The following is a 7670-nucleotide window of genomic DNA, read 5'->3' on the forward strand; positions in this document are numbered from 1 at the left end:
GCTACCGCCGTGTGTCGGGAAGCATTGCTAGCGGTCACTCTGCACTAGTGGAATGATACCACCGTGATACGGGAGACATTGCTAACGGCTACTCTGCACTTCGCGGACCTGCTTACTCTGTGACGGGAGACTTGCTAGCGGCTTCTCTGCACTACTGGGCTACCACCTTGTGACGGGAGACATTGCTAGCGGTCACTCTGCACTAGTGGTAGAACACCACCGTGATACGGGAGACATTGCTAACGGTCACTCTGCACAGGTGCCAATACCACCTTGTGACGGGAAACATTGCTAGAAACCGATCGGCATCTCTGCGCGATTACTTGAACACACCCCCAACTTAGTCAACTGTTAAACTTTTTCGTAATCACGGCGGGACACATTGCTCGAGCTCTAACGGACCTCTGCACGCATGAAACATGGTGGCGGGAATCATTGCTAGAACCGAACGGCGCCTCTGCGCGATGTACAAGCTCAACAGGAACCTCGTATCGGCTGCCGAGCCGGAGCTCGAACAACTTGGACTATCACCTCTAATTATATCAACTCACACCTCCCCCGAGGGTTCCGCAGAATTGCTTCTGGGTCCCCTTATCGTTAATTGCGATTCGTGTTTGCATTACACTACATTGAGCTATTCCAACTTGTTTATCCGCATGGCGAACATTTGCTGCATAGAACATTTAAGTTCCACTTTGCTCTCCCCTACGTGGGTCTGAGCTTCGCTCTCAGGGAAAGTTATGCCACATTTGGTAAGGGAAACCCGGTTTCATCACGCTATTTTACCTGCACCATGACCCCAGACACATTTGTTCAATGGATTAGATCCAAGGAACGCCGACAAACCATGCACCACTACCCTTAATAGCTCATCGAGCTTAGCGTGAATCCTTCGAGTTTCCCTAAAAAGTTCGATTGGTCTTGCAGTGTTTAAAGACAACGAAGCTTAGTTTCAAGCATGCATTTAATATACGCTTACGAAAACCTCTTAAACTGTTACGACTTTTATGCTTGAAACCATCACGACGAAGTCTTAGGGTCCGTAGACCCGTGATGTACCGCTCCAGGGAGCTTTTTGAAAGGTTGGGTAGGTCCTTTCAGGGTCCGTAGACCCTCTACGCTGCCAGTTCTCAGCGTAAGAGTACAGCAAACTAGCCAGCTACTGTCTCTTCATGGGTCCGAAGACCCAAAAATATATTTGCTACTGACCACCTTAAGCGATGCTGGGGTGTCTGTAATTTTCGAGATTTTGTCCCCGGGACACCTAGTCCGGGGCATAAGCCGTGTACTACAAGGCCTAATTTTACTCTAATATACGCATATCAACTCGAAATCATAGGTTAAGATCATCGGCAGACACCACCAGACACCACTTTTGCTTCATAAGTTCGGACTATGGTCATACGACGAACTAAATCGGGGAGGGGACGTATGACCCAAATGGGGGCCGAAATGACCCACCGACACCTCAAACCATGCTCCTACGACAAAATAGAGGTAAAAACTACGATTTGGTGAAATTTTCATTTTTGACCTCGGAGCAAGGTACCCTCCCTATAGTAGGCAATGAACAAATGATCATGTTCCCAGGAGGGCAAAAGTTGGGAACTCGAGAGGAAAGCGCTAATGGCGCGCCTTACCTAGGGGCCCGTAGAGTAAAAAGGGTACCCCCAAAAAAGTTGTTGTTTGACGTTCTGGTTTCACTTTTCATCATCTAAAATGCGTTTTCTACACGTTTTCAGTGATTTTGGCGAAAAAAAATTTTTTGACTACTCGAGCTCTCCGGCCCGTTCGGTGACCATTTTTTGACAAAAGCTAGGGAGCTGCCCCTAGGTTTGGGGTGTCACAAAATTTTGAAAAGTGGTCAAAAAACCACTATCCAGAATCGGATGTAGAATCATTAGACGAACTTAAAATTGTTCTACGACCCATGTCTGCGACGTTTAGTTTTCGAGTTATGGCCCGCCGTAGGTCTGACGGAGAACTTTTGCTAAGCGCACTTTGATGTTTGTATGAAAAAGTACCCTACCTAGGGACGCGTAGAGCAAATTGGTACCCCCGGGCATGTTGTCGGTTGACTTTCTGGTTGCACTTTTCATCATCTAGGGTGTGTTTCTGACACGTTTTGAGGGTTTTTAGCGAAAAAAATTTTTTGACTACTCGAGCTCTCCGGCCCGTTCGGTGCACTTTTTTGCAAAAAGCTAGGGAGCTGTCCCTAGGTTCGGGGTGTCACAAAATGATGAAAAGTGGTCAAAAAACCACTATCCAGAATCGGATAGAGAATGATTAGACGAGCTTAAAATTGTTCTACGACCCATGTCTGCGACGTTTAGTATTCGAGTTATGGCCCGCCGTAGGTCTGACCGAGCAATTTTTGTTCCGCGCACTTTGTGCACCGTGCACATTGATGTTTGTATGAAAAAGTACCCTACCTAGGGACGCGTAGAGCAAATTGGTACCCCCGGCATGTTGTCGGTTGACTTTCTGGTTGCACTTTTCATCATCTAGGGTGTGTTTCTGACACGTTTTGAGGGTTTTTAGCGAAAAAAAATTTTTTGACTACTCGAGCTCTCCGGCCCGTTCGGTGCACTTTTTTGCAAAAAGCTAGGGAGCTGTCCCTAGGTTCGGGGTGTCACAAAATGATGAAAAGTGGTCAAAAAACCACTATCCAGAATCGGATAGAGAATGATTAGACGAGCTTAAAATTGTTCTACGACCCATGTCTGCGACGTTTAGTATTCGAGTTATGGCCCGCCGTAGGTCTGACCGAGCAATTTTTGTTCCGCGCACTTTGTGCACCGTGCACATTGATGTTTGTATGAAAAAGTACCCTACCTAGGGACGCGTAGAGCAAATTGGTACCCCCGGGCATGTTGTCGGTTGACTTTCTGGTTGCACTTTTCATCATCTAGGGTGTGTTTCTGACACGTTTTGAGGGTTTTTAGCGAAAAAAATTTTTTTGACTACTCGAGCTCTCCGGCCCGTTCGGTGCACTTTTTTGCAAAAAGCTAGGGAGCTGTCCCTAGGTTCGGGGTGTCACAAAATGATGAAAAGTGGTCAAAAAACCACTATCCAGAATCGGATAGAGAATGATTAGACGAGCTTAAAATTGTTCTACGACCCATGTCTGCGACGTTTAGTATTCGAGTTATGGCCCGCCGTAGGTCTGACCGAGCAATTTTTGTTCCGCGCACTTTGTGCACCGTGCACATTGATGTTTGTATGAAAAAGTACCCTACCTAGGGACGCGTAGAGCAAATTGGTACCCCCGGGCATGTTGTCGGTTGACTTTCTGGTTGCACTTTTCATCATCTAGGGTGTGTTTCTGACACGTTTTGAGGGTTTTTAGCGAAAAAAATTTTTTTGACTACTCGAGCTCTCCGGCCCGTTCGGTGCACTTTTTTGCAAAAAGCTAGGGAGCTGTCCCTAGGTTCGGGGTGTCACAAAATGATGAAAAGTGGTCAAAAAACCACTATCCAGAATCGGATAGAGAATGATTAGACGAGCTTAAAATTGTTCTACGACCCATGTCTGCGACGTTTAGTATTCGAGTTATGGCCCGCCGTAGGTCTGACCGAGCAATTTTTGTTCCGCGCACTTTGTGCACCGTGCACATTGATGTTTGTATGAAAAAGTACCCTACCTAGGGACGCGTAGAGCAAATTGGTACCCCCGGGCATGTTGTCGGTTGACTTTCTGGTTGCACTTTTCATCATCTAGGGTGTGTTTCTGACACGTTTTGAGGGTTTTTAGCGAAAAAAAATTTTTTGACTACTCGAGCTCTCCGGCCCGTTCGGTGCACTTTTTTGCAAAAAGCTAGGGAGCTGTCCCTAGGTTCGGGGTGTCACAAAATGATGAAAAGTGGTCAAAAAACCACTATCCAGAATCGGATAGAGAATGATTAGACGAGCTTAAAATTGTTCTACGACCCATGTCTGCGACGTTTAGTATTCGAGTTATGGCCCGCCGTAGGTCTGACCGAGCAATTTTTGTTCCGCGCACTTTGTGCACCGTGCACATTGATGTTTGTATGAAAAAGTACCCTACCTAGGGACGCGTAGAGCAAATTGGTACCCCCGGGCATGTTGTCGGTTGACTTTCTGGTTGCACTTTTCATCATCTAGGGTGTGTTTCTGACACGTTTTGAGGGTTTTTAGCGAAAAAAATTTTTTTGACTACTCGAGCTCTCCGGCCCGTTCGGTGCACTTTTTTGCAAAAAGCTAGGGAGCTGTCCCTAGGTTCGGGGTGTCACAAAATGATGAAAAGTGGTCAAAAAACCACTATCCAGAATCGGATAGAGAATGATTAGACGAGCTTAAAATTGTTCTACGACCCATGTCTGCGACGTTTAGTATTCGAGTTATGGCCCGCCGTAGGTCTGACCGAGCAATTTTTGTTCCGCGCACTTTGTGCACCGTGCACATTGATGTTTGTATGAAAAAGTACCCTACCTAGGGACGCGTAGAGCAAATTGGTACCCCCGGGCATGTTGTCGGTTGACTTTCTGGTTGCACTTTTCATCATCTAGGGTGTGTTTCTGACACGTTTTGAGGGTTTTTAGCGAAAAAAAATTTTTTGACTACTCGAGCTCTCCGGCCCGTTCGGTGCACTTTTTTGCAAAAAGCTAGGGAGCTGTCCCTAGGTTCGGGGTGTCACAAAATGATGAAAAGTGGTCAAAAAACCACTATCCAGAATCGGATAGAGAATGATTAGACGAGCTTAAAATTGTTCTACGACCCATGTCTGCGACGTTTAGTATTCGAGTTATGGCCCGCCGTAGGTCTGACCGAGCAATTTTTGTTCCGCGCACTTTGTGCACCGTGCACATTGATGTTTGTATGAAAAAGTACCCTACCTAGGGACGCGTAGAGCAAATTGGTACCCCCGGGCATGTTGTCGGTTGACTTTCTGGTTGCACTTTTCATCATCTAGGGTGTGTTTCTGACACGTTTTGAGGGTTTTTAGCGAAAAAAATTTTTTTGACTACTCGAGCTCTCCGGCCCGTTCGGTGCACTTTTTTGCAAAAAGCTAGGGAGCTGTCCCTAGGTTCGGGGTGTCACAAAATGATGAAAAGTGGTCAAAAAACCACTATCCAGAATCGGATAGAGAATGATTAGACGAGCTTAAAATTGTTCTACGACCCATGTCTGCGACGTTTAGTATTCGAGTTATGGCCCGCCGTAGGTCTGACCGAGCAATTTTTGTTCCGCGCACTTTGTGCACCGTGCACATTGATGTTTGTATGAAAAAGTACCCTACCTAGGGACGCGTAGAGCAAATTGGTACCCCCGGGCATGTTGTCGGTTGACTTTCTGGTTGCACTTTTCATCATCTAGGGTGTGTTTCTGACACGTTTTGAGGGTTTTTAGCGAAAAAAATTTTTTTGACTACTCGAGCTCTCCGGCCCGTTCGGTGCACTTTTTTGCAAAAAGCTAGGGAGCTGTCCCTAGGTTCGGGGTGTCACAAAATGATGAAAAGTGGTCAAAAAACCACTATCCAGAATCGGATAGAGAATGATTAGACGAGCTTAAAATTGTTCTACGACCCATGTCTGCGACGTTTAGTATTCGAGTTATGGCCCGCCGTAGGTCTGACCGAGCAATTTTTGTTCCGCGCACTTTGTGCACCGTGCACATTGATGTTTGTATGAAAAAGTACCCTACCTAGGGACGCGTAGAGCAAATTGGTACCCCCGGGCATGTTGTCGGTTGACTTTCTGGTTGCACTTTTCATCATCTAGGGTGTGTTTCTGACACGTTTTGAGGGTTTTTAGCGAAAAAAATTTTTTGACTACTCGAGCTCTCCGGCCCGTTCGGTGCACTTTTTTGCAAAAAGCTAGGGAGCTGTCCCTAGGTTCGGGGTGTCACAAAATGATGAAAAGTGGTCAAAAAACCACTATCCAGAATCGGATAGAGAATGATTAGACGAGCTTAAAATTGTTCTACGACCCATGTCTGCGACGTTTAGTATTCGAGTTATGGCCCGCCGTAGGTCTGACCGAGCAATTTTTGTTCCGCGCACTTTGTGCACCGTGCACATTGATGTTTGTATGAAAAAGTACCCTACCTAGGGACGCGTAGAGCAAATTGGTACCCCCGGGCATGTTGTCGGTTGACTTTCTGGTTGCACTTTTCATCATCTAGGGTGTGTTTCTGACACGTTTTGAGGGTTTTTAGCGAAAAAATTTTTTTGACTACTCGAGCTCTCCGGCCCGTTCGGTGCACTTTTTTGCAAAAAGCTAGGGAGCTGTCCCTAGGTTCGGGGTGTCACAAAATGATGAAAAGTGGTCAAAAAACCACTATCCAGAATCGGATAGAGAATGATTAGACGAGCTTAAAATTGTTCTACGACCCATGTCTGCGACGTTTAGTATTCGAGTTATGGCCCGCCGTAGGTCTGACCGAGCAATTTTTGTTCCGCGCACTTTGTGCACCGTGCACATTGATGTTTGTATGAAAAAGTACCCTACCTAGGGACGCGTAGAGCAAATTGGTACCCCCGGGCATGTTGTCGGTTGACTTTCTGGTTGCACTTTTCATCATCTAGGGTGTGTTTCTGACACGTTTTGAGGGTTTTTAGCGAAAAAAAATTTTTTGACTACTCGAGCTCTCCGGCCCGTTCGGTGCACTTTTTTGCAAAAAGCTAGGGAGCTGTCCCTAGGTTCGGGGTGTCACAAAATGATGAAAAGTGGTCAAAAAACCACTATCCAGAATCGGATAGAGAATGATTAGACGAGCTTAAAATTGTTCTACGACCCATGTCTGCGACGTTTAGTATTCGAGTTATGGCCCGCCGTAGGTCTGACCGAGCAATTTTTTGTTCCGCGCACTTTGTGCACCGTGCACATTGATGTTTGTATGAAAAAGTACCCTACCTAGGGACGCGTAGAGCAAATTTGTACCCCCGGGCATGTTGTCGGTTGACTTTCTGGTTGCACTTTTCATCATCTAGGGTGTTTTCTGACACGTTTTTGAGGGTTTTTAGCGAAAAAAATTTTTTTGACTACTCGAGCTCTCCGGCCCGTTCGGTGCACTTTTTTGCAAAAAGCTAGGGAGCTGTCCCTAGGTTCGGGGTGTCACAAAATGATGAAAAGTGGTCAAAAACCACTATCCAGAATCGGATAGAGAATGATTAGACGAGCTTAAAATTGTTCTACGACCCATGTCTGCGACGTTTAGTATTCGAGTTATGGCCCGCCGTAGGTCTGACCGAGCAATTTTTGTTCCGCGCACTTTGTGCACCGTGCACATTGATGTTTGTATGAAAAGTACCCTACCTAGGGACGCGTAGAGCAAATTGGTACCCCCGGGCATGTTGTCGGTTGACTTTCTGGTGCACTTTTCATCATCTAGGGTGTGTTTCTGACACGTTTTGAGGGTTTTTAGCGAAAAAAATTTTTTGACTACTCGAGCTCTCCGGCCCGTTCGGTGCACTTTTTTGCAAAAAGCTAGGGAGCTGTCCCTAGGTTCGGGGTGTCACAAAATGATGAAAAGTGGTCAAAAACCACTATCCAGAATCGGATAGAGAATGATTAGACGAGCTTAAAATTGTTCTACGACCCATGTCTGCGACGTTAGTATTCGAGTTATGGCCCGCCGTAGGTCTGACCGAGCATTTTTGTTCCGCGCACTTTGTGCACCGTGCACATGATGTTTGTATGAAAATACCCT

This window comes from Anopheles merus, unplaced genomic scaffold (assembly GCF_017562075.2).
Source record: "Anopheles merus strain MAF unplaced genomic scaffold, AmerM5.1 LNR4000268, whole genome shotgun sequence".
NCBI lineage: Eukaryota > Metazoa > Arthropoda > Insecta > Diptera > Culicidae > Anopheles > Anopheles merus.